At 39.0% G+C, this 7,462-nt stretch overlaps 1 pseudogene; it reads left to right on the forward strand.

Moving 5' to 3' along the window:
• Positions 1-331: 331 nt before the first annotated feature.
• On the forward strand, positions 332-1,066 carry Rps3a-ps10 (ribosomal protein S3a, pseudogene 10; annotated as a pseudogene).
• Positions 1,067-7,462: the final 6,396 nt, after the last annotated feature.

The following is a 7,462-nucleotide window of genomic DNA, read 5'->3' on the forward strand; positions in this document are numbered from 1 at the left end:
AACAAGTAATACAGTAGAACAGAGATTAATTTCAATAATTGTCAAATGAGATTACAAAAGAAATTTAGAACTTCTGATGGGGGAAATAATTGCCAGAGGAAGGAAACTGCCTAGAGAATGGGGGAGGGACATCTTAACTATACGTGTGACAGGGGATTTCAGTGTAAGATATACCAAGTACTTCAAAATTTCAACACCAAAACCCAAAATTATCCTGTCGGTCAGTATGTTAATGAACTGACCAGACAGTTCTCAAAGAAATGAAAATGGCCAATAAAATATTTGAATAAGCTTTCAACATTGTTAGCTATTAGAAAACTTTAAATTGCTTATGGCTCCCAGAGCAGCACCATGGTGGTCAACAAGAACAGGAGCCCGAAGAAAGACGGCAAGGAGAGCCAAGAAGAAAGATAGGTATGATGTAAAAGCTCTGACTATGTTCAATGTTAGAAACATTGGGAAAACACAAGTCTTAAGGAAGCAAGAAACCAAAATGGTATCTGTTGGCCTCAATGGTCTTGTGTTTGAAGCAAGCCTTGCTAGTCTGCAAAATGACAAAGTTGTAGTTAGAAAATTCAAGCTAATTACTGAGGATGCTCATGAGGGGAAAAAATGGTCTGACTAATTCCTATGGCATGGATCTTACCTGGGACAAAAGGTGTCGCAAGGTCATAAAGTGGCAGACATGGTTGAAGCTCATGCTGATGTCAAGACAGCTGATTACTATCTGCTCTGTCTGTTCTGTGTTGGTTACACACACTAACATGCACACAAATGTAACAACCAGATATGCAAGACAACTTGTGTGTGCACAGTACCAGCAGGTCCACCAGATCTGGTTGATTACCATACAAATCATGGACCAAGAAGTACAGACTTGAAGGAAGTGCTTAATAAACTGGTTCCGGACAACGTTGGGAAAGATGTAGAAAAGGCCTGCCAGTTCATTTATCCTCTTCATGATGTCTTCGTTAGAAAGGTTAAGATACTACAGAAGCCCAAGTTGGACTTGGGAAAACTTCCAGAGCTCCATGCTCTGGGACTCCATGGGAGCCGTAGTAAATGACAGTTGACGACACAGATGTTACATTTGAACTTAGCTGATCGATATGAACCACCAGTCCAAGAAAGTGTTTAAAATCCAGATTTTTAAGTGACAAATAAAAAGTCTTACTTGTAATGATAAAAAAAAAAATGAAAGAAAAAACTGTAAGCTAAAACTTTCTGAGACTGGATTTTACTCAGGTGAAAATGGACATCTGTACTGGATGGTTTTGTGTCTCAACTTGACACAAGCTAGAGTTATCACAGAGAAAATGCCTCCATGAGATCCAGCTGTAATGCATTTTCTCAATTAGTGATCAAGGGTGGGAGGCTCCTGGGCTTGTAGTCCTGGGTCCTGTAACAAAGCAAGCTGGGCAAGCCAGGGGAAGCAATCCAGTAAGCAACACCTGTCCCCCCCCCCCATGGCCTCTGCATCAGCTACTGTCTCCAAGTTCCTGCCCTGTGTGAGCTCCTGTCCTGACTTTCTTTGGTGATGAACAGCGATGTGGAAGTGGAAGCTGAATAAACTCTCTACTCCAACTTGCTTCTTGCTCATGATGGTTTGTGCAGGAGGAGTACAAACCCTGACTAAGACACCATTATAAAGAGAACAAATACCAACAAATATTGGGAAGGATGTGGTTAAAGAGGAATCCATGTGTATTTTTTTTCTGGTGAAAGTATAATTTCATATGACCATACTAGAAGCAGGACCACAAATGGCCCAGCTGTGCCAGCCTTGGGTATATAACAAAAGAACTGTAAGCCAACACAGCGAAAAGGGAATTTATACATCCATATTTAGCACAGAGTTGTTTACAATAGCCAGGAAAGGGAACTAGCCTGCATGTCCATGGATAGATGATAAAATATTTTAAACATGACCTATAAACACAATGGTATTTTATATAGCCATAAAGAAAAATGAAATCATGGCAATTGTGGAAAATGGATGCAACTAGAAAATATTATGTTATGAAATAAATGGTGCATGCTTTCTCTTATCTGCTTAATCTAGATTTAAAAGTGTGTGTGTGTGTGTGTGTGTGTGTGTGTGTGTGTGTGTGTGTGTTTCTTAAAAGCTAGAAAAGGGGTCATGAGAGGGAGGAAAAGATCTTAAGTAGGGTGAAAGATAGTTAGCGTAAAAATATACATAAAGTTAGAACACAGACTAACTGGAGTAAGGCAGCTGGAGAGGGTGTGGGACCCCTAGGATGGCAGTGGGGAGAAGGGAGCAAATGGCCACAAAATACAATGATATATATGTTGGAAGATGTCATGATGAAACTCCTTACTTTATATGCCAGCTAAAAATTGAATTAAAGTAAAATTTGCCCATTAAAAAGGAAAACCATAATGTCTTTGTTGCCTCCATCTCCTAGCATAGGTCATGAGTCCAAGGAATCTGATAAGCATCCCATGATTCTACTTCAGCGATCCTGGGAAGGCATTAATTGTACACACAGAGGCTTTGTATTTTCTTTCCTTATGATCTCTCAAATGTTTGCAGCATAGCAACTCTCTTGCTCCCTCTACCCACCCCTCTCTATTAGCTTCCTTCCCTTCTTTCCCATGTCTTAGCTTGTTGCAGTTGTTTGCTGAGTCGCTGGTCCATCCTGCCACTTTTGACGACTCAATGGCCTTGTTTCTTCTATACGTGGGTGTCTGCTGGTGGTCTGGCTTGCACTGCTTGATCTGGTGCTGGTTCTAATAGCTTACTGGTCAGGCGACTGAGAACTGAGGAACCATTTTCAGCCGTGTAGTCCCTAAGCAGCTAAGCTAGATTTCTGACTTCAAGCCTCAGCGCAACCTTGACTGGTACAATCCGCACATTCCCTCCCATGCCTCTCATTCAGCTGTCTTCATGCAGTGATTGGTTGATGCGTGCTTCCTGTCTTAAACTGAGCCAATCAGTGTCTGGTTTTGGAAATTTGCTAAAATTACAGGGAAAGACTTTTGACTCCAACAATAGTAGCCTCTTAAGTATAAGTCCAAAGCTAAAGGTAGCGATCTCACTTAGATAGCCTATGAGACAGGGGTCTATTTAGGAGAAAGAAATAGAATGGTAGTAAGATAAAGGAGACATTGTTGCTGGGTGACAGAGAAGAGCTGCTTGGCACTGGGTGCCAAGGCAAAGGCAAGTTTATGCTCAAGGTAGGGTGTTTCAGCTCAAGTGATGAGACTTTTTGGAATATCATTAATTCTATATTCACATAATCTCAATGTTAATAACGTTAACAATGAACTTAAAAAATTCCTAAAGTTTTAACAACTAATTCCAATACATTCTTGTTTCTCCTTGGAATGCTGTGAGGTTTCTTGGCTGAATTAATTAATTAGTATTTTTATAGCTACCAAATGGCAACTTTTATAACTCAATCTACACTTAGTTGTGAGAAGTCTATCCTGAAGAGCAGTGTTGGCTTTTTGTTTGTTTGTTGTTTGCTTGTTTGCCTATTTGTATAGTATTTTTACCTTGGTATGAGCTCACTAATCCCTAAGTAGGAAGCTCTCTAAGTTGGTGCCTGCTACGTTTTTACCCATCTTTGTGATTCTTTTGGACTTTTGGAGTTTTTAGTTTGAGATTTGTTCTTACCTTCAGATTCGGAAAAATACTCTAGGTTCACATATTATCTCCCTGTAAGTAACGGTGGCCCTGCCACCATAGTTTCCTATCTTACCCTCTGCAGGCCATGAGCATCCCTCTGTGCTGCATAATTGCCCTCTGTCCCACTGCTTGGGCTGGTACCCATCTGGCCCTAGGTCTCCTGAGTGAACTCACTGTATAGATTTCAGACTCAGCATTTACCATTTGAATATGGGATTCTATATCTAGGTCAGGAATTAGCAAAGCACTTTAAGAATCACATAGTAAATGTCATGAACTTTCAAACTGTACATTTTCTGTTATATCTGTAGCTGATCAACTCTGCCATCACAAATGGTGGATGTGGCAATATTCTAATAAAACTTCTATTTTTAATTAATGCATTTTATATTAATTTTTCATTCAATATATTTTGATCATATTCTTCCCCTCTCAGTTTCTGCCCAGTGTCTGCCTAACCACAAAATATTGCCTCACATTGAGGTAGAGATGCTCAATTTCTTCATTAAATCGGCCAAAGGGGAACTGTTAGGAGCAGATATGTCTCAACCAAAGATAAATAACTTTACGTCTAATATTTTGTGGATTTCTGACGTTTTTGAAAACCATCTATCTATGTAAGGTAATCTGGACTGTTGTTCGTTAACTATCTTATTATACCTAACTTTATCTTCTTTATCTCTAAAAATGAAAGGAAGAAAGTAAGAAAATCAAAACAAACCAACTAAAAATAATTAGACAAAACACACACACACACACAAACACACACAAACACATAAAAAAAATCAATGAAGTCCATTGTGGGTTGGCCAACTTATTAATTACAGAGTCAATACACATAATTTGATGACCTTTTGTACATGTTCATGATATCTGTGTTTATTTTCTTATAATATATTAGTGAAGATATAATATAATATATCATTTTCTTATAATATCTTGATGAATATAATATTTTATCAGAAAAGCAATTCTGACTTGGTAAAGTAAGTTTAGAAGTATATATTCCCCTTTAATTTCTGAGGAAAATTACACAGAATATTTGGTAGATACTTTCAACCAGTCAACTTTGAACAACTTTTACTCCCTGGATGCCAGAAATCAAATATTTATCTCTTAGTTACCAGAGCAGTCTTGGTAAGACCTCATTATGAAGCCTTCTATAGCCTATTCAGCTTATCTCTGTAACTAACTGCCAAAAAATTTATTACTGCATTAATTTTCCCGAAATATTTCTAGATGGGGATTGGATCCTTTTACTATTACAAAAACCATTCAAATTTAAAGAAAATAATAGAAAAGAAATTAAGAATGTATATATTCTGACATACACTTTGTTACACAGAGTTAATGTTTATGAAACGCTTCGATCATGGGTTAACACCTTGTCATACTCAATTTTACAGTGATGTGTCATTTTATAAACCATCAGGATGAAACCCATGAGTCCCAATATCATTGAGATTATTCTTGAAATGTGACCGTAGAAGCTCCAGGCCTACAGAAGACTGGCAGTTAGTTATAGGCAAGCACGCAGGCATGATCCTTCCTGAAGTTAGCAAGAAATCTCTGGTCCAAATGGATACAAATGCAATCCTCTGACCTGCAGGAAATCTGCCATGAACCTGGGTCATGATAAAAACAAGGTATGTGTAATATACATGCACCCAGCCTGAGGTATCTCTCTTCTAGGCTCTGTCCTTTCCCAGGATATTTCCTTTTCCCATCAGATGCTCTCATGGAGCCAAATGAAAATGGGGTTGGAGGCTCACGCTCCCCCTGAACACTTCTGCTTGTCTCATGCTTGGTTCCTACACACAGATTAGGAGGAGAAAAGTTCAAAATTAATGACTTATTCTTTGAAAAGATACATTCCCTAGCAATGATTAAATCCCCATCCTTTGGCCCTTACTGCCAAAGGCATATTTGTGTTGCTTAATTCACAAAATGAATGAGATACTTATGTTCCATAGACTGTAGTACAGGCTTAGATTAAAAAAAAACTACTTTTAATAAGAGTTCTCAAATGCTTCAACCACCCTTCTAGTCCACTGTCTGAGGGTAGGAGAGAAAAGATGATAAATAGGTTAAGAGGATGTGGACCCATTTAGAAGTAGTTCCTTGGGGCAATTCTTATCTCTGTCAGGATACCAGCAGTTGAGTTCAGGAGTGTCAGGATAGCAAACACAAATCAGCAAGGGTGGCAGGATGTAGCAGAAACCTCCAGGCCTCTGTAAAATCAGCATGAGTCAGTGGCAGCAACCAGGACCAACCGAGATACCAGGAGAAGTTCTCTGCTGTTCCTCTCAATGAATGAAGATCAGCAAGGATGCATTGCAAAGCTAGTGATGCAATCACACCATCACTGTCCATTGAGTCCTATTTATACACTCTCCAAACACCACATGTCCTCCCACGGGTCTTGCCACAGCAAAAAACCGTGTGGATCTGTCTTATTAAAACACCACATGAGTCTGTATCTGACATATCCAGAAACTTCAACTTAACTGTAGCAAAAGATATTGTGTTTCCTCATCTTCTGGCCATTATCACTCTACAGGTAGTATATACCTGATGTGTATCAAGGTTGTCCCTTCGGTCACTATCCCTCACTCAACACAGCTTGTGCAAGCAATCTAATATTTACTGATTATGTTGGGTTGATGTGAGTGTGATGAATTCTATGTATTACACTTTTAGTGTCTATGGTAGTTAATATTGATTGTCAACCTGACAAAATCTGGAATTACTTAGTAAACAAACCTCTGGACTTGTCTATGAAAGATATTTTAGACTGAATTAATTAAGACTGAAGACCTGGGGCTAGCAAGATGGAAGACCCAAGTTCAAGTCCCAGCATCCACATGGCAATTCATAACATTTTATAATTCCATTTCCAGGAGATCTGACACCCTCACAGAGACATACATGTAGGCAGTAATAGGTAATGTAAATAAATTTACATTATACATATTTTTAAGTTGAAAAAAAACATGTCTAAAGATCCACTCTGTGTATAGGCAACAACATTCCATGGCTATCCTGGATTGAATGGAAAGGAGAAAGCAAGACAAGTCTTTGGCTATGCCTTCTGACTGCCACACCTTGTGATCGATGCCTCTGCCCTTGCCACCATGATTTTTCTCCATTATGGACTATACACTCAAACTGAGAGCCAAAATGAACCCTTTCCCTGATTAAAGTTATTCCGTCAGGTTTTTGTCTTGGCAATGAGAAAAGGAACCAATACAATCCTCATTGCATGGAATTCTGCCCTGATTTGTATTATTTCTCATCATCTACTCTGAAGTTTAGATGGTTCTTGCTTGAGATGTATTATTATTACAGATAATTCTGATTTTTTAATGTAAATATTTGTATAAATTTTTTCTTAGCCACATTCCAAAATTTCTAGTTAGTCGTGCTTTCATTTTTGTTTAATTCTATAAAAGGTTTTACATCCTCTTTGATTTCTTCAGTAACTTACTGGTCATTCAGGAACTATTGTTCAAGACTTCCAGGTAAGATGGGGGGCTAGAAGGCTCACCAGTGAAACAGGGTGAGAGAAAAGACAATACAGAGTAAGTGAACTCTTATCCTGCAAGAGACCGGGTCGGTGAACAAATTAATTCGACCAGGGGAGGTCTCTGCACGGAACCCTGCAGGAATGCTGAGATTCAAATGGAAGTCCTCTCCTCACCAGGGATGGCCTGGGAGCAAGCAGCAGTAACTGCAAAGAAGCAAGGCTCTGCCCACACCTGTGGGATCAGAAGAGCAAAGGGCTTACAACTTCTCTCCTCACATAACGGA

This window comes from Rattus norvegicus, chromosome 8 (genome assembly GCF_021556685.1).
Source record: "Rattus norvegicus strain SHRSP/BbbUtx chromosome 8, alternate assembly SHRSP_T2T, whole genome shotgun sequence".
NCBI classification, from domain to species: domain Eukaryota; kingdom Metazoa; phylum Chordata; class Mammalia; order Rodentia; family Muridae; genus Rattus; species Rattus norvegicus.